This window comes from Somniosus microcephalus, chromosome 7, assembly GCF_052327205.1.
Source record: "Somniosus microcephalus isolate GS21.2 chromosome 7, FLI_Smic_1.0, whole genome shotgun sequence".
In the NCBI taxonomy this organism is placed as follows: domain Eukaryota; kingdom Metazoa; phylum Chordata; class Chondrichthyes; order Squaliformes; family Somniosidae; genus Somniosus; species Somniosus microcephalus.
Window position 1 is genome coordinate 270,323,047 of NC_140993.1, and position 26,328 is coordinate 270,349,374.

Consider the following 26,328-nt stretch of genomic DNA (forward strand, 5'->3'; position numbering starts at 1 on the left):
TGGAGGCAGGACTACAACCCCAAAAGTTGTAGTCCCGCCTCCTACCCAACTCCTGAATGAAAATCCAGCCCAAGGAGTCTAGTGAATAAGGCAGATGAGCTGAGGGCACAGATAGACATGTGGAATTATGATATCATAGCTATTAATGAAACATGGCTGAAAGGAGGGCAGGAATGGCAGCTTTACATTCCTGGTTACAGAGTATTCAGACGAGATAAAAAAGGAGGAGGGTCGCAATATTGGTTAAGGAAACAATTACAGCTGTGAGGAGGGATAATATGTTAGAAGGATCATCAAATGAGACCATATAGGTTGAACTGAAGAACAAAAAAATGTGCAATCACACCCCTGGGAGTGTACTATAGACACCCAAACAGTCAGAGGGAGGTAGAGGAGCAAATCATGACAGCATTGGTAGCAGCGACCACCGCACAGTCCTTGTGGAGACAAAATCCCGTCTTCACATTGAGGACACCTTCCATCGTATTGTGTGGCACTACCACTGTGCTAAATGGGAAAGATTCAGAACAGATCTAGCTGCTCAAAACTGGGCATCCATGAGGCGCTGTGGGCCATCAGCAGCAGCAGAATTGTATTCCACCACAATCTGTAACCTCATGGCCCGGCATATCCCTCACTCTACCATTACCATCAAGCCAGGGGACCAACTCTGTTTCAATGAGGAGTGTAGAAGAGCATGCCAGGAACAGTGCCAGGCTTACCTAAAAATGAGGTGCCAACCTGGTGAAGCTACAACACAGGACTACATACATGCTAAACAGCGGAAGCAGCATGATATAGACAGAGCTAAGTGATCCCACAATCAATGGTCAGATCAAAGCTCTGCAGTCCTGCCACATCCAGTCATGAATGGTGGTGGACAATTAAACAACTAATCAGAGGAAGAGGTTCCATGCATATCCCCATCCTCAATGATGGTGGAGCCCAGCACGTGAGTGCACAAGACAAGGCTGAAGCATTTGCAACCATCTTCAGCCAGAAGTGCCGAGTGGATGATCCATCTCGGCCTCCTCCTGAGGTCTCCACCATCATGGAAGCCAGTCTTCAGCCAATTTGAATCACTCCACGTGATATCAAGAGACGGCTGAGCACACTGGATACAGCAAAGGCTATGGGCCCCGACAACATCCCGGCTGTCGTGCTGAAGACTTGTGCTCCAGAACTAGCCGCACCTCTAGCCAAGCTGTTCCAGTACAGCTACAACACTGGCATCTATCCGACAATGTGGAAAATTGTCCAGGTATATCCTGTCCACAAAAATTCAGACAAATCCAATCCGGCCAATTATTGCCCCATCAGCCTACTCTCAATCATCAGCAAAGTGATGGTAGGTGTCGTCGACAGTGCTTTTAAGCGGCATTTACTCACCAATAACCTGCTCACCGATGCTCAGTTTGGGTTCCGCCAGGACCACTCGGCTCCAGACCTCATTACAGCCTTGGTCCAAACATGGACAAAAGAGCTCATTGTAAAGCTGAGGTGAGAGTAACTGCCCTTGACATCAAGGCAGCATTTCACTGAATGTGCATCAAGGAACCCTAGTAAAACTGAAGTCAATGGGAATCAAGGGAATAACTCTCTACTGATTGGAGTCATAACTACCACAAAGGAAGATGGTTGTGGTTGTTGGAGGCCAATCATTTCATCTCCAGAATGTCACTGTAGGAGTTCATCAATGACCTTCCCTTCATCATAAGGTCAGAAGTGGAGATGTTGGCTGATGATTGTACAGTGTACACTTCAATTCGCAACTCCTCAGATAATGAAGCAGTCTGTGACCACATGCAGCAAGACCTGTATGACATTCAGACTTGGGCTGATAAGTGGCAAGTAACATTCATGCCACACAAGTGCTAGACAATGACTATCTCCAACAAGCGAGAGACTCACCACCACCCCTTGACATTACCATCATCGAATCCCCCACCATCAACATTCTGGGGGTCACCATTGACCAGAAACTTAACTGGACCAGCCACATAAATACTGTGGCTACAAGAGCAGGTCAGAGACTAGGTATTCTGTGGCGAGTGTCTCATCTCTTGACTCCCCAAAGCCTTTCCAGCATCTACAAGGCACAAGTCAGGAGTGTGATGGAATACTCTCCACTTGCCTGGATGAGTGCAACTCCAACAACACTCAGGAAGCTCAACACCATCCAGGACAAAGCAGCCCGCTTGATTGGCACCCCATCCACCACCTTAAACATTCACTCCCTCCACCACCGGCGTACCGTGGCTGCAGTGTGTACCATCTACAAGATGCACTGCAGCATCTCGCCAAGGCTTCTTTGACAGCACCTCCCAAACCCGCGACCTCTACCACCTAGAAGGACAGGTGCAGCAGGCTCATGGGGACGCCACCACCTCCAAGTTACACAACATCCTGACTTGGAAATATATCGCCGATCCTTCATCATCGCTGGGTCAAAGTCCTGGAACTTCCTACCTAACAGCACTGTGGGAGTACCTTCACCTCATGGGCTGCAGCGGTTCAAGAAGGCGGCTCACCACCTTTTCAAGGACAATTAGGGATGGGCAATAAATGCTGGCCTTGCCAGTGACGCCCACATCCCAGGAACAAAAAAAATTAGTGGAAGTCTGAGGCCCCAGTACAGATGCCTGGGGGACACCACTAGCCACATCCTGCCATATATTTAAAAACTGCAGTCAGATACTTCAGTCTTTGTATATTAAAAATCCATGTAATGTGAGTTTCTTTTCAAAGTAGTACTTTTACATAAAAGGCATTCCTTAAATAATCTGTTTCAGTATATTACCGTGAGGTATTTTCTCAAAAGATTAATATTCCATGTCAATCCACGCTCGGAGAGCATAAATAATAAATCTGCAGTATTTGCCATTCTCATTATGAGTTCTGCGTACCAGACCTTAAAGCATTGACAAAATTCAGCTGTGTCTGAAGCTTTCATTATTGTATTTATTTCAAATTATTCAGCTCAGCAACTTTTTCTCCATGTAGTTTTGAGTTCAGGCACCAAAGGTCTCAAGATGTTTCTGTAACATAATGGAAAGCCAAGCCGATGAAAATCGGCACGGCTCCGCAGCACCTGGTTTTCCCAACGCTACTGGTGCCGTTTTGTGTCCAAGATGGCATCCTCGCTGCTCATGCACACTTCTGGTTTGGACCGCGCCGGACGCCATTTTGGTGCAGTCATTAACGTGGGCGCTGGGAACGTGCGCCAGAAGTATGCAGAGCAGGCAGATCGTGAAGCCACCACAAAACAAACATTCCAAACCAATTTTATAAATAAAAGCTTCCACTATTATATGCCAATGTCAACAAATCACCCTAGTGCAACCCCTTAGTTCCTGTCTTGCATGTGCCTTAGCCTTTCCTAGTGCTCCTAGTGGCTACAGCATGGCTGGTGGAAGGCTGCTGAGTTTCAGTGAGGGAGACTGCAGATACCTTGTAGGACGACCTCAAGCAGCTCTGGGTCTAGAAGGCCCAGATTCAGACTGCACCACCTCGGCATGGGTGGCAGCAGTCCGGGTTGGCTGACAGGCAACAGCCAGGACATTGGCGGAGTGACAGTGGTGGGAGGACGAATGCTGTCATCCTGAGAGAGGACAGCAGACTCGTGCTCCATGGCACCCCAGCAATCCTAATAATCTGTTGGAGGACAGATTGCTGGATTGCCGTGACAGCCTGCAAGCCCCTTTCAACACTGGTAACTGCAGCCATGATGGCAGCAGTGTGAGCGTGCGTGGCAGCAAACTGAGCTTGTGTGACAGAAGAATGAGCTGGAAATCATGGGCTCCAAGCTCTGCTCAAAGCCCTATGCAAGGTTGGTGCTGGACTCATGTGGAGCATAAACACCGGCCTGGATCTATTGGGCCGAATGCCCAGTTTCTGTGCTGTAGATACTTTGTAAAGTACTCCTTGGGCTGGATTTTGCCAATGGGGAGCTTTTGGGGGCGGGACTCCCACTTGTCGGGTTTTAGTCCCGCCTCCATTGACTTCTGGCCAACCCACGCTATTTTCCCTTGATTGACCTTGTTAAGCCCACCCAGCGAGCTCAGCAGCCAATTAAGGGAAAGCCGGTGACAGAGAACGGCAGCGAGTGACGTTTCATCTGTCAAAAATGTTTGACAGATGAATTGTTATCGTTTGACAGCTCTGTGAAGCTGTCAAACACCGACATTCTCTGTTGTTTGATGAGTCCTTGTATTCAAGATGCATCAAACCTCTTTTGTGAGCAGAAATTAGATGGTTGTTACATTGGAGAATGCAGTTGCCATTCTGTCATCTCTGTCGGTGAGATGCGGGAGTCTCTGGTTCCCCAACTGTTGAAGCCTGCGGGAAGAAACAAAAGTAAGTAAACATTTTCTATCACTTTTCACTCACCTCACATACTTACCTCTCCACACTTGCATCCATCACTTACCTTCACAGCGGACTTTTGGACCCCTCCGACCCCCGCAGACCCACTGCTCGCCTCGCTGACCCTGGCGGGGTTTCCCGATGGCGGGAAGCCCGCACTTGCAGGGGTAAAATGGGGATAATCCTGTTAACTGCCTGTTAGCTACTTGTTAACAGGCAGTTAAGAGGCTGTAATCGCCTTCCCGCCTCGGGGAGGCGGCTCCCAGCGCGGGCCGGGTACCCGCCTCCTGGGAAGATGGCACGGAGACGGGTTGGGGGGCGGGATGGGTACCCGCCCCCACATTCTGCCATTTTCCCAGCAGTCCCGCCTCCAAACCCGCCTCCCCAAGGCTGGCAAAATTCCTCCCCTTGTGTCAGGATGGCCAGCACTTGTATCACCCCTTCGTGTTCTCGACACCAATTCAACCTAGTTAACTAAAGGTAGTTCAGCACCCCTGCACACTTTTATTGTTAGGTTCACAAAGACAAAAATAAAATGCACTGATTGGGAGCTCGTTACTGGGCGATGAACACATGATGACACATGTCCACAGCTGCGGCCTCCTGTCGCTAGATGCACACACCTGCTCGCCAGCCAGATAGTCAATCTGGCCGGTTGTCAGGAGGAACGCTGCATAAATTTATTGAAACGAGGCCCTGCCAGGCCAGGTTTGTTGCCAGTTGTAACCTTCTCATCACCACTTCCCGGTGAAAATTGAGGCCAATAACCCCCTTGTTTACTTAATCAGGGATACCTGTGATGACTTATTGGGAGTTTAACTGGCTGCTACCCCCCATGGGGGTGCCATAAAATAATGGGAGTGGACTTGCATCTGATTGAGGAAGTTCTTCCTCCAACAAGCCAACTGCACTTCTTTCTGCTCCTGCTCTTCTTGTTCCTGCTGTCTGAAGCTCAGAAGGTTCTGCCTCAATGCTCCCCTCATACGTGGCTGGGTTGTAGTACGGCAAGTCTTGGAATTGTGACAGCACTTCCTGCAAGTTCTGTGGAAGATCCGTACTCTGATTGCTCTGCAATCCCAAGAAGACAAAATGAATTGTCACTTGGAAAAATATGGGTTCATAAGTGAAAGCCAGCGCCGATTTGTTAAAGACAAATCGTATATGGCTAACTTGATTGAGTTCTTTGATGAGGTAGCGGAGAGGTTTGATGAGGATAGTGTGGTTGATGTTGTGTATATGGACTTTCTAAAGGCATTTGATAAGGTACCACATAATAGATTTGTTAGCAAAATTGAAGTCCATGCAATTAAAGGGACAGTGGCAGCGTGCATATGAAATTGTCAAAGGGACAGAAGGCAGAGAGCAGTGGTGAACGGCTGTTTTTCAGACAGAAGGGAAGTAGAGGTGTCCTCCAGGGGTCGGTGTTGGGACCACTATATATATTCAATGACCTAGACTTGGGTATACAGGGCATAATTTAAAATTTTGCAGATGACACAAAACTCGGAAAAGTAATAAACAGAGGAGGATAGTAGCAGACTTCGGGAGGCCATAGACAGACTGGTGAAATGGGCAGGGACATGGGAGATTAAATTTAATGCAGAGAAGTGTGAAATGATTCATTTTGGAAGGAAAAATGTGGCGAGGCAGTATAAACCAAATGCTAAAATTTTAAATGGGGTGCAGGAATAGAGAGTCCTGGGGGTTTGCGTATACATATCTTTGAAGGTGGCAGGACAAGTTGAGAAGACTTTTATAAATGCATACGGGGTTCTTGGTTTTATTAATGGAGGCGTAGTGTACAAAAGCAAGGAAGTTATGCTAAAGATTTATAAATCACTGGTTAGGTGATTTATAAGTTGGAGTATTGCGTGCAATTCTGGGCACCACACTTTAGGAAGGATATCAAGGCCTTGGAGAGTGTGCAGAAGAGATTTACCAGAATGGTACCAGGGATGAGGGACTTCAGTTACGTGGAGAGACTGGAGAAGCTGGGATTGTTCTCCTTAGAGCAGAGAAGGTTAATGGGAGATTTAATAGAGACGTTCAAAATGGTGAGCATTTTTAATACAGCAAAAAAACGAGAAACTGTTTCCACTGACAGACTAGAGGACACAGATTTTAGATATTTTGCAAAAGAGCCAGAGGTGAGATGAGGAGAGATTTATTTACACAGCGAGTTATGATGATCTGGAATGCACTGCCTGAAAGGAAGCAGATTCAATAATAACTTTCAAAAGGAAATTGGGAAGAAAACTGCAGGGCTATGGGGAATGAGCAGGGGAGTGGGACTAATTGGATCGGTCTTTCAAAACACCTGCACAGGCACAATAGACCAAATGGCCTCCTTATGTGCTGTAAGATTCAATGATTATGATTCTAAGACATAAAGAGGGACTAATTAATAGCCAGGTGCATATGTACTAATAATTTTCACCATCACTGCTATCTGCATGAGAAGGTCCTGAAAGTTGACATATTCAAACATGTTGACCAGGACCGGGAGGGAAGGAAGGAAACAGAGCAACAAGCCCTCGGTGGGGGCATAGCTACTTCATCATCTCCTGCTATCTTCCTTAACTTGCCTTGCTGGAGTTCTAATGCCATTTCCTCCAATGGGGTGATTCCTCCAGAATCTTTAGCTGCCTTCTGTTAAATGCCAACTTCTCCTTCAAAGATACACAAGACTTTCATGACTTACTGCAGCGTCATTACCCCGTGAAAAATGACCAGGGCGTTGTCCCTTTCCATTAAGAAGTACCGGCTGTTTCTGTGAAGTGGGTGCTGCTTTACTTTTATACATTAGATCCTTGCCAATGCTTGTGTACAGCGTTTTGTGGCTTGTGATCCAGTCGTCAATCCTTACTGTGCAGGAGACTGCACCATCATTACATAGAAACATAGAAACATAGAAGATAGGAGCAGGAGTAGGCCATTCGGCCCCTTGAGCCTGTTCCGCCATTTAATGAGATCATGGCTGATCATCCAAACTCCCCATACCCCTTGATCCCTTTAGCCTTAAGAAATATATCTAACTCCTTCTTGAATATATTTAATGAATTGGCCTCAACGGCCTTCTGTGGTAGAGAATTCCACAGGTTCACCACTCTCTAGGTGAAGAAATTCCTCCTCATCTCAGTCCTAAATGGCTTACCCCTTATCCTTAGACTGTGACCCCTGGTTCTGGACTCCTCCGCCATCGGGAACATCCTTCCTGCATCTAGTCTGTCCAGTCCTGTTAGAATTTTATAAGTTTCAATGAGATCCCCTCTCATTCTTCTAAACTCTAGTGAATACAAGCCCAATCGACCCAATCTCTCCTCATACGTCATTCCTGCCATCCCAGGTATCAGTCTGGGATGCTATTCTAACTAACTTTGGCATTGCTCCCTTGTTCTTGGCATGGTGCATCTCCTGTTAATGACCTCAGCAACCTTTTGCCAGGTCCTAAGTTCTACAGTGGTCAGAACCTTCTTTCCACAGTGGTGTAATAGGGCATCCCTACTCCACCCTTCTATTCAGCAGCTGTTCAATGACCTTGTATCAAAACAATATGTCCTTAGGTGACCAGCCCTCTTTACTGACATGCTGATAGAGTCCAAGCTTTTTTTCTACTTGCCACATAACCTTGTTCTTTTTCATTATTTTATGGCAAAAAGCACTTCACAGAATCACTCTGGGATATTTGGCTAAAGATTGTCGGCTTCCACGCTGCTCACCCAGGCTCAAGCTTCCCCTTTGGATCCAGTGTCAACTGTGGCTCAGTGAGTAACACTCCTCGCCTCTGAGTCAGAAGGTTGTGGGTTCAAGTCCCACTCCAGAGACTCAAGCACATAAAAAAAGCTAGGCTGACACTCTAGTGCAGTGCTGAGGGAGTGCCGCACTGTTAGAGATGCTGTCATTTGGATGAGATGTTAAACTGAGGCCCCATCTGCTTTCTCAGGTAGATGTAAAAGATCCCATGGCACTATTTCGAAGAAGAGCAGGGGAGTTCTGGCCAATATTTATCCCTCAATCAACCTAACAAAAACAGATGATCTGGTCATTATCACATTGCTGTTTGTGGGAGCTTGCTGTGTGTAAATTGGCTGCCACGTTTCCTACATTACAACAATGACTCCACTTCAAAAGTGCTTCATTGGCTGTGAAGCGCTTTGAGATGTCTGGTCGTGAAAGGCGCTATAGAAATGCAAGTTCTTCTTTCATAGGTTCTCCCAAAGCCCGAAGATGCTCCAGCCCCTTCAAACAGTCACAGCTCCTGCAGCAGTACTTCAATTTCCTGTGCCCAATTAGGAGGTCTTAGTGCCCATGACATGCAAGGTAGTCCTGAGAAAAAAATCGGAGCGCTAAGGAGTAACGTTAGGCGCACTGCTAATCCAGTGTACTGTGAAAGAAAGACTTGCATTTCGACAGCACCTTTCACGACCTCAGGATGTCCCAAAGCGCTTTACAGCAAAGAAGTATTTTTGAAGTGGAGTCACTGTTGTAATGTAGGAAACGCAGCAGCCAATTGGCGCACAGCAAGCTCCCAGAAACAGCAATGTGATAAATGACCGGATAATCTGTTTTTAGGTGTTGGTTAAGGGATAAATGTTGGCCAGGACACCGTGGAGAACTCCCCTGATCTTCTTTGAAATAGTGCCATGGGATCCTTTACACCCACCTGAGAGGGAAAATGGGGCCTCGGTTTAACGCCACATCCAAAAGACGGCACCTCCCTCAGCACTGCACTGGAGTGTTAGCCTGGATTTTGCACTTAATTCTCTGGAGTGGGACTATGAACCCACAACCTTCTTAGGTGCTGTGCAGTAATATCAGCCCTTTAGTGTCAACTGGCTACTCAGCCATGGTGGGGCATCAAGGCGAAGTCCAATCCCACTCTCACTGTCATCAACACACTCATAGGGGAGAATTTTAACCCCCAAAAACAGGTGGGTTGGGGTCGAGTGGGAGGTTAAAAAAAGAAAAGAAAAGACTTGCATTTATATAGCGCCTTTCACGACCTCACGGTGTCCCAAAGTGCTTTACAGCCAATGAAATACTTTTGGAGTGTAGTCATTGTTGTAATGTAGGAAACGCGGCAGCCAATTTGCTCACAACAAGCTCCCACAAACAGCAATGTGATAATGATCAGATAATCTGTTTTTGTGATGTTGATTGAGGGATAAATATTGGTCAGGACACCAGGGAGAACTCTCCCACTCTTCTTCTTTCAATAGTGGCCATGGGATCTTTTACATCCAGCTGAGAGAACAGACAGGGCCTCGGTTTAACGTCTCATCTGAAAGATGGCACCTTCGACAGTGCAGCTCTCCCTCAGCACTGGCACTGGGAGGGTTAGCTTAGGTTTACTGTGTACAAGTCCCTGGAGTGGGACTTGAACCCACAACCTTTGGATTCAGAGGCAAGGGTGCTACCCACTGAGCCACAGCTAACGCTTTAAAAGTGTTAAAAAAAACTGAAACTCGACTCCAACCCGCCCACTTCCAGTTTTAACAGAGGCGGGACAGGCAGCAGGCGGGCATCACGCACCCAGGAGGCGGGTCACCCATTTAAATATTATAATGAGGGTCTGTGCTTCATGGTGATCCCCCATTTCAAATTTAACTCTGGCCGGTCGGGGTTTCCAGGTAAGGACTGCTAGATCCAGGAGGTAGGTGTCTTTTCACTTAACTGCTGGATCTAGTATCCCTGCCTTGCCACCCACCACCCCCGACCCCTGTGATCGGACAGCCCCCCGAGGCCTCCGATCTGCCCCCAACCCTTCCGCTCACCCCCCCCCCGCCCCCCGACCTCTCTCCCAAAGCCTCTGAACCACCGCCTCCTCCCCTCCCCCACCGCGAGGCCGCCGGTTTCCGATCCCCCTTCCGGCCTTCAATCCTCGGCCCTGGCCCCCAATCACCCCTCTGTTTTTCCGACCTCCCCCCTCCAGCCCCCGATCACCCTCCGGCCTTCTCTCTCTGGCCCCGATCCTCCTCTGGTCTACGACTGCCCCTCCCACCCCACCCCCATTCCCTCCTCTCTGTAACCTGGTGCCGCAGGCCTATCCGCCCGGCAGCCAGCCAGTTACATTTGGCGGGGCCTGCGGGAAACCCGTTCTCCTGGGTTTGCCGAACACTTTCCAGCCGCCCCTCCCCCACTCCCTACCCCGCCTCCAAATTAAAATTTTGGCCACGGGCGGCAGCAGCGATCATGACCGCGAACTCTCAGTGATTGCTGCCTTCTGCCTTACTGTAAGACACAAAAGCTAATTCTAGCCACCATTCCCCCCTCCGCCCCCCCCCCCCACACACCTCCGATCCCCCGCAACCCCCGCGCCGCCCCCCCCCCCCCCCCCCCTGTCCTTCCTTTCCCCCGGCTGAAGTTTCAAAGGAAATGATTAGGTTGAAGCTCAGTTAAGAAGATGAGGACAGAATGAGTTGGGAGGACAGATGACCCTGATAAGAAATTGAGACATTTCCAACTGATATGGGCCCTCAGTTCATACACTTTCTGCTGCCTTTCCGACATCAAAGGATAAAAAAGCCCTAATCATTATATTTTACATCAGATGCACAATAATTATAAAGCTCTTTTGTCCCAATTGAAGTGAATGGGAAATGGCGTTGCCGCTTGATGATGCCACTGGCATATTGCAGCTGTTTCGAAGGCCTATGGAGCTGCTGCAGGCCTAATTAAAACATGTTAGTTTTCCCCTATAAACCGATCTGAGGATGAGGCTGCAGCTGTTTGTGTAACTGATTCCATTAAGTCCTGTACTAAGGAAATGCTTTGTCATAACAGAGGGATCAAAAACCTGCAGCAACACAGTGATTTGTTGGTGGGCGTGATTAATCAATTCTAAGTTATCCATCATTGGAAATATCACATCATTCCCAGATGAGGCTGGTGTCCTTCTTACCGCCCATTGCAATGCCGCCTTTTGTATTTTGCGGATGATATATAATCAGTTGTGCCACAACTTTCATAAAATGGCATCTCAAGATGTCAGAGAGTCAGAGGTCAGGGAAAAGATTCAGCTGTGAATGGAGAAATAGGCTAAAATGAAACTTTGATTGTGCATATATAGCTATATAAGGGAAAGAAGGTGCTGACCCTTCCTTTCTGCCTTCCAATTACAACATCGACTCCACTTCAAAAGTTCTTCATTGGCTGTAAAGTGCTTTGAGACGTCCGGTGGTCATGAAAGGCGCTATAGAAATGCAAGTCTGTCTTTCTTTCTTCTTTCTTTCTTTCTTTCTTTGGAGCTTCCATCTCTCTGTGTCATTCTTTCTTAGCTTTTTGTTCACGTCTTCATTGTTACTTTTTCTTTCAGCCTCGCTTTTCTTAAGCCTTCTGCATCATTCACCAGGCTGATAGCTGGGATGGCAGGAATGACGTAAGAGGAGAGATTGGATCGATTGGGCTTATACTCGCTGGAGTTTAGAAGAATGAGAGGGGATCTCATTGAAACTTATAAAATTCTAACAGGACTAGACAGACTAGATGCAGGAAGGATGTCCCCGATGGTCGGGGAGTCCAGAACCAGGGGTCACAGTCTAAGGATAAGGGGTAAGCCATTTAGGACTGAGATGAGGAGGAATTTCTTCACCCAGAGAGTGGTGAACCTGTGGAATTCTCTACCACAGAAGGCAGTAGAGGCCAATTCATTAAATATATTCAAGAAGGAGTTGGATATATTTCTTAAGACTAAAGGGATCAAGGGATATGGGGAGAAGGCAGGAACGGGGGTACTGAGTTTGGATGATCAGCCATGATCTCATTGAATGGCAGAGCAGGCTCGAGGGGCCGAATGGCCTACTCCTGCTCCTATCTTCTATGTTTCTATGTTTCTATATTTCTATTCTATTTTTTGGTTCTTGATGGTCATTTTTTAACCGCCCTCCACCTGCCCCAACCACCTCCCCCACCCCTGCCATAATTTCTCTCTCCTTTGACTGTGACCCTTACTTTAAATTTCCATTGCTCCTCCATTCCAAATCATTCAATTTGATCACCCTTTCATTAACTTTCTTTTATGCGGTGTTTTCCCTGAGCCTGCCCTGCACACGAGTTCCAGTGCTTCCTCAGCTCATCGGTACCTGCAGTGAGCAGAAACACCCAGGTGCGGAGCATTCCTCTTTCAAAGTCTTACAAGAGTCAGCAGTGGGCGTTGACTGTTTCCATTTTGTTGGCACCACCTTCTCGAGGGCAATTAAGGGAATGGGCAATAAATGCTGGCCTTGCCAGCGACGCCCACATCCCAGGAACAAATATTTTTAAAAAAGCACCGTGACATAAGAAAACTACTAGGCACTTGGTCTAAGCATTAAACAAAGCTTTAATCAACTGTTTTACAACATGGAGGTCTAGTTGTGTCCTTCACTAGTTCCTGTTAAGAATGTCCTGCGCAAGCTGGGCCCGTGCCCGAGTATTTATACTCTCCCTGGACAGCGCCACCCGCAGGCCGCTCAGTATTATTTCATAAGTCTTTCTTTCATGAATGACTGATTCATGTCACACCGTATGGAAAATGAGGGGAAATGTCAGGTTTTGGGGGAGGGGCCAGCACGAGATCCGAACAATTCCTGTTAGGTCCGAATGACAGATTGTTCATTTTACACGAGCCAGTGTGAATTTACAGATGCAGCAGAATTAAAAGCTGTTACTTGAGCCTTTTACAATTTAATGTCACCCTTTTTTGAAGTAATTTGCAAGCACAGATCCATGCAGTGGCCTGGTTGTGCTCTCTGGATGACGGAGCTAGAAGACCGAGCTGGCATACTAAATAATATTTGCAGCTATTGCACTATTTCAAATGCAAATTCTGCTGTAAAACTTGGCGAGGAAATCTGCAGATATTGAACCTGCTTCCCATTTATTTGCATATTTCTGTAGCTTTTTTCCTGTGGACGCAACTGTGAATTCAATTTATTCTGAAATGTAATAGTGAACATTTAATACTTTGTAGAAGCCAAGTCACTTAAGGGAATGTCAGCAGATAACCAGTGTGCTTATTAGGTTTGTGTGGGTGTTTGATAAATGTTTCTATTGCACTGCTAATGGAGTTGTATCATAAATGAAAGATTTATCACAAATCAAACAGCAGTTTGGCTGTAACCCTTGTTGGTCCTTGTTTATAGCCACCAAATAAATTTTAACCACTTCACTCACCCAGTGCAAAGCTTAATATCATTTAATGCATTTACTAAAGCAAATTACATTTATATAGCACATCTAATGTTATACTTGCCCCCAGTTGTTTAATGCGTTTGAACAAACACCAAATAAGAGTACGGACTAACGGCTGAAGGCAAAGTTGAGGAGCTAGGCTTTTCAAGGTGGGGAGAGGGGTAGAAAGTGTCGTGTACTATCTCCAAATATGTTACAAAAGTAGGATATTAATTAACTAATAGTAGCCCAGTATAGACCAGCTCTCTAAATATTTAGAAAAAAGGGCGCCTGCGAACTGAGGAGGCTGAGAAACATAAAGCAATATTCATTTATATATGTAATGCTCATTCAATTACAGATTTGACAGGGACATTTGTTTCACTAATTGATAATCAGTGAATCTCACGAAAGCACTGGTTTAATCTGACGAGAAGCCTTCTTTCTTTCTTTGTGCTCTTCGCCCCTCAGGCTGCAGCATGATATTTGAATGATTCTTCCTTTAAAAGAAATAAAAACAGAAAACGCTGGAAACACTCAGCAGGTCAGGCAGCATCTGTGGAGAGAGAAACAGAGTTAACGGGCGCGATCGTGCCAGCCCTGGGGAGGCGGGTTTGGAGGCGGGACTGCCGGGAAAATGGCAGAATCCGGGGGCGGATGCCCATCCCGCCCCCAACCCGCCTCCGTGCCATCTTCCTGGGAGGCGGGTAGCCGACCCACGCCGGGTCCCGTCTCCTGGAGGCGGGAAGGGGATTACAGCCACTTAACTGCCTGTTAACAGGTAGTTAACAGGATTATCCCCATTTTGCCACCAGAGGCGTGGGCTTCCCGACATCGGGAAACCCCGCCAGGGTCACCGAGGCGAGCAGTGGGTCTGCGGGGGTCGGAGGGGTCCAAAAGTGCGCTGTGAAGGTAGGTGATGGGTGCAAGTGTGGAGATGTGAGTATGTGAGGCGAGTGGAAAGTGTTAGAAAAAGTTTACTTACCTTTGTTTCTCCCTGCAGGCTTTAATCGTTGGGGATGCGGAGAGTCCCACATCTCACTGGCAGAGATGACAGATGGCTGCTGCATTCTCCGATGCAACAACCATCTAATTTCTGCTCACAAAAGAGGTTTGATGAGGTCTTGAATACAAGGACTCATCAAACTAGAGAAGGTTAGTGTTTGACAGCTTCACAGAGCTGTCAAACAATGACCATTCATCTGTCAAAAATTTTTGACAGATGAAACGTCATACGCTGACGTCCTCTGTAACCGGCTTCCCCTTAATTGGCCTGATGAGCTCACTGGGCGGGCTTAACAAGGTCAATCAAGGGAAAATAGCGTGGGTTGGCCAGAAGCCGATGGAGGCGGGACTAAAACTCGACAAGTGGGAGTCCCGCCTCCAAAAGCTCCCCATTGGCAAAATCCAGCCCAATGTTTCAGGTCGATGACCTTTCGTCAGAACTGGAAAAAGTCGAGATGTAACAGGTTATAAGCTGGTGCAGAGCCAGGGAAAGGCAGGGGGAGAACAAAATGGAAGGTCTGTGATAGGTTGGAAGGCAGGAGAGATTACACGACGAAAGGGATGATAGTGCGAGGTGAAACGGGATAGCAATGAGACAAGTAAAGAAATAAAAGATGGGTCAAGAGGAGGTGTAAATGGGAATATCAGAATCATCAGCAACAGCTGCTGTCTGGAAAAACGGGGGCAAAGGTTATGATTCTTTAAAATGTCTGGAGTTTGGCTCTTTTCTATTTCAATAGTTAGTTATGTTTATATCCAATTTGTTAATTACAAAGACTGTCACTGACCTCATCTCCTCTGGTGATCTTCCTTCCACGGCCGTCAACTTCACAGTTCCCCAACCCTGCACAGCCCTCTTCTACCTCCTTCCCTGGTAGACCCATCGTTTCAGCCTGTTCTTGCCCCACAGAACTGATTTCTTCCTATCTCGACTCTATTTTTTCTCCCCTTGTCCAGTCTCTTCCCACCTACATCCGCAACTCTTCCAACGCCTCCGCCACTTTAACAGTTTACAGTTTCCTGACCCCATCTATCTCCTTTTCACTATGGACGTCCAATCCCTCTACACCTCCATCCCCCACCAGGACGGCCTGCAGGTGTTCCACTTCTTCCTTGAACAGAGGCCCAACCAGTCCCCATCCATCCACCACTACCCTCCTCCGCCTGGCTGAACTTGTTCTCACATTGAACAACTTCTCCTTTGACTCCACTCAATTCCTCCAAATAAAAGACGTTGCAATGAGAAACTGCATGGATCCCAGCTATGCCTGCCATTTTCTGGGATATGTGGAACATTCTTTGTTCCAATCCTACTCAGGTCCCCTCCCTCACCTCTTTTTCTGGTACATTGATGACTGTATTGGTGCCGTTTCCCGCTCTCACCCTTAACTAGAAAATTTCATTCACTTTGCTTCCAATTTCCACCCTGCCCTCACCTTCACATGCTCCATCTCTGACTCTTCCCTTCCCTTCCTCAACTTCCCTATCTCCATTTCTGGGGATTGGCTATCGACATACATTCACTATAACCCCACTGACACCCAAAGCTACCTGAACTACACTGCCTCCCACTCCGATTCCTGTAAGGACTCTATTCCATTCTCCCAGTTTCTCCATCTCTGCCACGTCTGTTCTGACGATGCCACCTTCCATACTAGTGCTTCCGATATGTCTTCCTTTTTCGTCAATCGAGGATTCCCCTCTACCATGGTTGACACGGCCCTCGAGCATGTCAGTTCCATTTCCCGCACTTCTGCTCTCACCCATTCCCCTCCCTCCCAGAACCACAATAGGGTTCCCCTTGTCCTTCCACCCCACAAGCCTGCACATTCAACGGATTATCCTCTGTCATTTCAGCCACCTCAGTGTGATCCCACCATCAAAAATATCTTCCCCTCCCCTTTCAGCATTCCAAAGGGACTGCTCCCTCCGCGACTCTCTGGTCCACTCCTAAATCACCGGAAACACCCCCTCTCCTTCCCATGGCACTTCCCCGTGCAAGTGCAGGAGATGCAACACCTACCCTTTACCTCCTCCCTTCCCACCGTCCAGGGCCCCAAACACCCCTTCCAGGTGAAACAGTGATTTACTTGTACTTCTTGCAATTTAGTATACTGTATTCGCTGCTCACGATGCGGTCTCCTCTACATTGAGGAGAACAAACATAGATTGAGTGACCGCTTTGCAGAACACCTCCGTTCAGTCTGTAAGGGTGACCCCGAGCTTCCGGTCGCCTGTCACTTTAATTCTCCACTCCACTCCCACTCTGACCTCACCTTCCTCGGCCTCTTACATTGCTCCAATGAAGCATGAATGCACAAATTGGAATTATTCATGAATAAAATCTCCGAAGTGGAAATTTGGATGACAAGAATCTACAAATTGAAATTGCTTACAACATGAATCCACAATCTGGAAAAACTTACGACAAGCATTAACAAATTGGAAATAATAATGACAAGTATTCACCAACTGGAACTGCTAATAACAAGAATCTACAAACTGGAAATAGTAATGATACAAATCTACAAACTGGTAATACTGGAAACAAGAATCCACAAATTCGAAATGCTAACGACAAGAATCCGGTAACTGGAGATACCATCAAACAGATTCTACAGCCGGGATTTTACTAACCTTGGAGGGTCCATGGCGGGTGATGTCGGTGGTGGGTCCCGAACCCACTGCTGGCTCAATCCCGCTCTGTGAAATGAATTTCCCTCGATGGGGCTTGTTAAGCCCGCCCAGCGCGTTTCCCAGCCAATGAGAGGAAGCGGGTCTGGAGACGTCATTTAATGACGCGTCATCAGCCGGTTTCCTTAAAGGGACCATGTCCAAATTGATTTTGACATTTGTGCTGTCAGTATTCTACAGCATTGAATTCAAAGGCACAGGGCTGCACCTAGGCTCTCCCATGACTCCCTCCATATGCTTATGGAGGGAGTCACAGCACGCAGGGAGGTCCTCTTCCCTTCCAATGGACGGAAGAGACCTCCCCAGGAGATCAACACAGCCTGGTTGTAAACAAGCCATTAATGATTTTAATTGCCTCCCCCACCACTGCCTGTCGGGTCTGCGCAGTGCTGGCAGACCCAACATCAGGAAAGTCCAGTGTCCGTGTTGTGACAGCGGGTTCATGACCCGCTGTCAATCATTTTAAATTTAACAGCTAACCCGCCACCCATCCTGTCCACTGAGCACTGGCAAAATGCCGGCCAAATGCACTATCCAGTGTCACCACATTGGAATAACCTCTCTCACCATTGACAGAATGCTTCTGTCATCTCAACTTCACCTGCCATTTATTCCATCAACATGGGTGCCCTTTATACTCTCATCTTAGTCCTCAGAATCCCACCACCACCAGATCCAGCAATGCCTCTTTCCTAGTTGGGCCAAGAACATACTGGTCAAGGAAATTCTCCTGAACACATTTCAGAAGTTCTTCTCCCTCCTTTCCCTTTACCCTAGCATTATCCCAATCGATATTTGGGTAATTAAAGTCCCCCAATGTCACCACTCTATAGCTCTTGCATATCTCTGTGATTTCCCTGCAGATTTTCTCCTCTACCTCCCTCTCACTATTTGGAGACCTATTGAATATGCCCAATAGCGTGATCATACCCTTTGTGCTCCTCAACTCTAACCAAATGGATTCTGTCCTTGTCCCCTCAAGAACATCTTCCCTTTCCAACACTACAATGTCTTTCTTAATCAGCACTGCCACCTCTTTTTTCCTTCCCTATCTTTTCTGAACACCTTGTGCCCTTGAATATTAAGTGCCCAGTCCTCACCGTTTTTAAGCCACGTTTCCGTTATTGCCACAACATCATATTGCCACACCACTATTTGTGCTTGTAGCTCACCAACCTTATTCACCACACTTTGTGCATTTGCGTACATGCATTCTAAACCCATTTTTGTGCCATGGGATCTTTTACATCCACCTTTTACATCCGAAAGACAGCACCTTCGACAGTGCAGCACTCCCTCAGTACTGCACTGGAGTGTCAGCCTAGATTTTTGCGCTTAGGTCTCTGGAGTGGGACTTGCACCCACAAACTTCTGACTCAGAGGTGAGAGTGTTAACCACTGAGCCATGGCTGACATGGTAGTGACATAGTGATACCTGTGTGTCTCGTTAATCATAGCGATATCAGTGCAGCTCATTTAACACAATGTGATACCAGTAAGCCACATTTAACATACAGCGATACCAGTTTGCATCATTTAATATTGTGATACCACTGTGCCTCATTTAACATACTGGCCTGGATTTTGCAGTCAGCGGCAAAGTGATGGCGCGCATGCTGACCTCAAAGAAAGTGTTCTCTGACTATATATGCTGTGCTTGTATGCTTCTCTTCACTTCACCTGACAAAGGAGCAGCGCTCCGAAAGCTTGTGATTTCAAATAAAGCTGTTGGACTATAACCTGGTGTCATTTAACATTGGCTGATACTATTGTGCTTCATTAAAAAATGTGATACCAGTATAGCCCATTTAACATAATGTGATACCAGTGTCATTCATTTATCATACTATCACACTGTGTGCCTCATTTAACATACTATGACACCACTGTGCCACATTTAACATACTTTTGGACCATTGTGCCTTTTTTCACACAATGTGATACCAGTGTGTCTCATTGATCATTCTATAATACCAATATACCTCATTTAATATACTCATAATAAGGTGGCTCATTTAATATACTGTGAAAGCAGTTTCCCTCCTTTAATATAATGATACCATTGTGTCTTATTTAATTTACTGTGATACCAGTGTGTCTCATTTAACATAGTGATACCAGAGTGTCTCATTTAACATAGTGATACCAGGGTGCAACATTTAACATAGTGATACCAGTGTGTCTCATTTAACATAGTGATACCAGTGTGTAACGTTTAACATAGTGATACCAGTGTGTCTCATTTAACATAGTGATTACCAGTGTGTAACGTTTAACATAGTGATACCAGTGTGTCTCATTTAACATAGTGATTACCAGTGTGTAACGTTTAACATAGTGATACCAGTGTGTAACATTTAACATAGTGATACCAGTGTGTCTCATTTAACATACTGATTACCAGTGTGTAACATTTAACATAGTGATACCAGTGTGTCTCATTTAACATAGTGATACCAGTGTGCAACATTTAACATAGTGATACCAGTGTGTAACATTTAACATAGTGATACCAGTGTGTCTCATTTAACATAGTGATACCAGTGTGCAATATTTAACATAGTGATACCAGTGTGTAACATTTAACATAGTGATACCAGTGTGCAACATTTAACATAGTGATTACCAGTGTGTCTCATTTAACATAGTGATTACCAGTGTGTAACATTTAACATAGTGATACCAGTGTGTCTCATTTAACATAGTGATACCAGTGTGCAACATTTAACACAGTGATACCAGTGTGTAACATTTAACATAGTGATACCAGTGTGTAACATTTAACATAGTGATACCAGTGTGTAACATTTAACATAGTGATACCAGTGTGTAACATTTAACATAGTGATTACCAGTGTGTAACATTTAACAGTGATACCAGTGTGTAACATTTAACATAGTGATTACCAGTGTGTAACATTTAACAGTGATACCAGTGTGTAACATTTAACACAGTGATACCAGTGTGCAACATTTAACATAGTGATACCAGTGTGTAACATTTAACATAGTGATACCAGTGTGTAACATTTAACATAGTGATACCAGTGTGTCTCATTTAACATAGTGATTACCAGTGTGTCTCATTTAACATAGTGATACCAGTGTGCAATATTTAACATAGTGATACCAGTGTGTAACATTTAACATAGTGATACCAGTGTGTCTCATTTAACATAGTGATACCAGTGTGTCTCATTTAACATAGTGATTACCAGTGTGTAACATTTAACATAGTGATACCAGTGTGTCTCATTTAACATAGTGATTACCAGTGTGTCTCATTTAACATAGTGATACCAGTGTGCAATATTTAACATAGTGATACCAGTGTGTAACATTTAACATAGTGATACCAGTGTGTCTCATTTAACATAGTGATACCAGTGTGTCTCATTTAACATAGTGATTACCAGTGTGTAACATTTAACATAGTGATACCAGTGTGTCTCATTTAACATAGTGATACCAGTGTGCAACATTTAACATAGTGATTACCAGTGTGTAACATTTAACAGTGATACCAGTGTGTAACATTTAACATAGTGATACCAGTGTGTAACATTTAACATAGTGATACCAGTGTGTCTCAATTAACATAGTGATTACCAGTGTGTAACATTTAACATAGTGATACCAGTGTGTAACATTTAACATAGTGATACCAGTGTGCAATATTTAACAGTGATACCAGTGTGTCTCATTTAACATAGTGATACCAGTGTGTAACATTTAACATAGTGATACCAGTGTGTCTCATTTAACATAGTGATACCAGTGTGTCTCAATTAACATAGTGATTACCAGTGTGTAACATTTAACATAGTGATACCAGTGTGTAACATTTAACATAGTGATACCAGTGTGCAATATTTAACATAGTGATACCAGTGTGTCTCATTTAACATAGTGATACCAGTGTGTAACATTTAACATAGTGATATCAGTGTGTAACATTTAACATAGTGATACCAGTGTGTCTCAATTAACATAGTGATTACCAGTGTGTAACATTTAACATAGTGATACCAGTGTGTAACATTTAACATAGTGATACCAGTGTGTCTCATTTAACATAGTGATACCAGTGTGTCTCATTTAACATAGTGATACCAGTGTGTCTCATTTAACATAGTGATACCAGTGTGTCTCATTTAACATAGTGATACCAGTGTGCAACATTTAACATAGTGATACCAGTGTGCAACATTTAACATAGTGATACCAGTGTGTCTCAATTAACATAGTGATACCAGTGTGTCTCATTTAACATAGTAATACCAGAGTGTCTCATTTAACATAGTGATACCAGTGTGTCTCATTTAACATAGTGATACCAGTGTGCAACATTTAACATAGTGATACCAGTGTGTCTCATTTAACATAGTGATACCAGAGTGTCTCATTTAACATAGTGATACCAGTGTGTCTCATTTAACATAGTGATACCAGTGTGCAACATTTAACATAGTGATACCAGTGTGCAACATTTAACATAGTGATACCAGTGTGTCTCATTTAACATAGTGATACCAGTGTGCAACATTTAACATAGTGATACCAGTGTGCAACATTTAACATAGTGATACCAGAGTGTCTCATTTAACATAGTGATACCAGTGTGCAACATTTAACATAGTGATACCAGAGTGTCTCATTTAACATAGTGATACCAGTGTGTAACATTTAACATAGTGATACCAGTGTGCAACATTTAACATAGTGATTACCAGTGTGTAACATTTAACAGTGATACCAGTGTGTAACATTTAACATAGTGATACCAGTGTGTAACATTTAACATAGTGATACCAGTGTGTCTCATTTAACATAGTGATACCAGTGTGTAACATTTAACATAGTGATACCAGTGTGTCTCATTTAACATAGTGATACCAGTGTGCAATATTTAACATTGTGATACCAGTGTGTCTCATTTAACATAGTGATACCAGTGTGTCTCATTTAACATAGTGATACCAGTGTGTAACATTTAACATAGTGATACCAGTGTCTCATTTAACATAGTGATTACCAGTGTGTCTCATTTAACATAGTGATACCAGTGTGCAACATTTAACATAGTGATACCAGTGTGCAACATTTAACATAGTGATACCAGTGTGTAACATTTAACATAGTGATACCAGTGTGTAACATTTAACATAGTGATACCAGTGTGTCTCATTTAAAATAGTGATTACCAGTGTGCAACATTTAACATAGTGATACCAGTGTCTCATTTAACATAGTGATTACCAGTGTGTCTCATTTAACATAGTGATACCAGTGTGCAACATTTAACATAGTGATACCAGGGTGCAACATTTAACATAGTGATACCAGTGTGTCTCATTTAACATAGTGATACCAGTGTGTAACATTTAACATAGTGATACCAGTGTGCAACATTTAACATAGTGATTACCAGTGTGTCTCATTTAACATAGTGATACCAGTGTGTCTCATTTAACATAGTGATTACCAGTGTGTCTCATTTAACATAGTGATACCAGTGTGCAACATTTAACATAGTGATTACCAGTGTGTCTCATTTAACATAGTGATTACCAGTGTGTCTCATTTAACATAGTGATACCAGTGTGCAACATTTGACATAGTGATACCAGTGTGCCTCATTTAACATAGTGATACCAGTGTGTCTCATTTAACATAGTGATACCAGTGTGTCTCATTTAACATAGTGATTACCAGTGTGTCTCATTTAACATAGTGATACCAGTGTGCAACATTTAACATAGTGATACCAGTGTGTCTCATTTAACATAGTGATACCAGTGTGCAACATTTGACATAGTGATACCAGTGTGCCTCATTTAACATAGTGATTACCAGTGTGCAACATTTAACATAGTGATACCAGTGTGTCTCATTTAACATAGTGATTACCAGTGTGTAACATTTAACATAGTGATTACCAGTGTGTAACATTTAACATAGTGATACCAGTGTGCAACATTTAACATAGTGATTACCAGTGTGTAACATTTAACATAGTGATACCAGTGTGCAATATTTAACATAGTGATACCAGTGTGCAACATTTGACATAGTGATACCAGTGTGTAACATTTAACATAGTGATACCAGTGTGTCTCATTTAACATAGTGATTACCAGTGTGTAACATTTAACATAGTGATACCAGTGTGTAACATTTAACATAGTGATACCAGTGTGCAACATTTAACATAGTGATACCAGTGTGTCTCATTTAACATAGTGATTACCAGTGTGTAACATTTAACATAGTGATTACCAGTGTGTAACATTTAACATAGTGATACCAGTGTGCAACATTTAACATAGTGATTACCAGTGTGCAACATTTAACATAGTGATACCAGTGTGTAACATTTGACATAGTGATACCAGTGTGTCTCATTTAACATAGTGATACCAGTGTGCAACATTTGACATAGTGATACCAGTGTGCCTCATTTAACATAGTGATTACCAGTGTGTAACATTTAACATAGTGATACCAGTGTGTAACATTTAACATAGTGATACCAGTGTGTAACATTTAACATAGTGATTACCAGTGTGTAACATTTAACATAGTGATACCAGTGTGTCTCATTTAACATAGTGATTACCAGTGTGTAACATTTAACATAGTGATTACCAGTGTGTAACATTTAACATAGTGATACCAGTGTGTCTCATTTAACATAGTGATACCAGTGTGCAACATTTAACATAGTGATACCAGTGTGTAACATTTAACATAGTGATATCAGTGTGTCTCATTTAACATAGTGATACCAGTGTGTCTCATTTAACATAGTGATACCAGTGTGTAACATTTAACATAGTGATACCAGTGTGTCTCATTTAACATAGTGATACCAGTGTGTAACATTTAACATAGTGATACCAGTGTGTCTCATTTAACATAGTGATACCAGTGTGCAACATTTAACATAGTGATACCAGTGTGTCTCATTTAACATAGTGATACCAGTGTGTCTCATTTAACATAGTGATACCAGTGTGTCTCATTTAACATAGTGATACCAGTGTGTCTCATTTAACATAGTGATACCAGTGTGTCTCATTTAACATAGTGATTACCAGTGTGCAACATTTAACATAGTGATTACCAGTGTGTAACATTTAACATAGTGATACCAGTGTGTCTCATTTAACATAGTGATACCAGTGTGCAACATTTAACATAGTGATACCAGTGTGTCTCATTTAACATAGTGATACCAGTGTGTAACATTTAACATAGTGATACCAATGTGTCTCATTTAACATAGTGATACCAGTGTGTCTCATTTAACATAGTGATACCAGTGTGCAACATTTAACATAGTGATACCAGTGTGTAACATTTAACATAGTGATACCAGTGTGCAACATTTAACATAGTGATACCAGTGTGTAACATTTAACATAGTGATACCAGTGTGTCTCATTTAACATAGTGATTACCAGTGTGCAACATTTAACATAGTGATACCAGTGTGTCTCATTTAACATAGTGATACCAGTGTGCAACATTTAACATAGTGATACCAGTGTGCAACATTTAACATAGTGATTACCAGTGTGCAACATTTAACATAGTGATACCAGTGTGTCTCATTTAACATAGTGATTACCAGTGTGCAACATTTAACATAGTGATTACCAGTGTGTAACATTTAACATAGTGATACCAGTGTGTCTCATTTAACATAGTGATACCAGTGTGTCTCATTTAACATAGTGATACCAGTGTGTCTCATTTAACATAGTGATACCAGTGTGTAACATTTAACATAGTGATACCAGTGTGTAACATTTAACATAGTGATACCAGTGTGTCTCATTTAACATAGTGATTACCAGTGTGTAACATTTAACATAGTGATACCAGTGTGTAACATTTAACATAGTGATTACCAGTGTGCAACATTTAACATAGTGATACCAGTGTGTCTCATTTAACATAGTGATACCAGTGTGTCTCATTTAACATAGTGATACCAGTGTGTCTCATTTAACATAGTGATACCAGTGTGTCTCATTTAACATAGTGATTACCAGTGTGTAACATTTAACATAGTGATACCAATGTGCAACATTTAACATAGTGATACCAGTGTGCAACATTTAACATAGTGATTACCAGTGTGTAACATTTAACATAGTGATACCAGTGTGTCTCATTTAACATAGTGATTACCAGTGTGTAACATTTAACATAGTGATACCAGTGTGCAACATTTAACATAGTGATACCAGTGTGTCTCATTTAACATAGTGATACCAGTGTGTCTCATTTAACATAGTGATACCAGTGTGTAACATTTAACATAGTGATACCAGTGTGCAACATTTAACATAGTGATACCAGTGTGTCTCATTTAACATAGTGATACCAGTGTGTCTCATTTAACATAGTGATACCAGTGTGTAACATTTAACATAGTGATTACCAGTGTGTAACATTTAACATAGTGATACCAGTGTGTAACATTTAACATAGTGATACCAGTGTGTCTCATTTAACATAGTGATACCAGTGTGTAACATTTAACATAGTGATACCAGTGTGTAACATTTAACATAGTGATACCAGTGTGTAACATTTAACATAGTGATACCAGTGTGTAACATTTAACATAGTGATACCAGTGTGTAACATTTAACATAGTGATACCAGTGTGTAACATTTAACATAGTGATACCAGTGTGCAACATTTAACATAGTGATACCAGTGTGTCTCATTTAACATAGTGATACCAGTGTGTCTCATTTAACATAGTGATTACCAGTGTGTCTCATTTAACATAGTGATACCAGTGTGTCTCATTTAACATAGTGATACCAGTGTGTAACATTTAACATAGTGATACCAGTGTGCAACATTTAACATAGTGATACCAGTGTGCCTCATTTAACATAGTGATTACCAGTGTGCAACATTTAACATAGTGATACCAGTGTGCAACATTTAACATAGTGATACCAGTGTGTCTCATTTAACATAGTGATACCAGTGTGCAACATTTAACATAGTGATACCAGTGTGTCTCATTTAACATAGTGATTACCAGTGTGTCTCATTTAACATAGCGATACCAGTGTGCAACATTT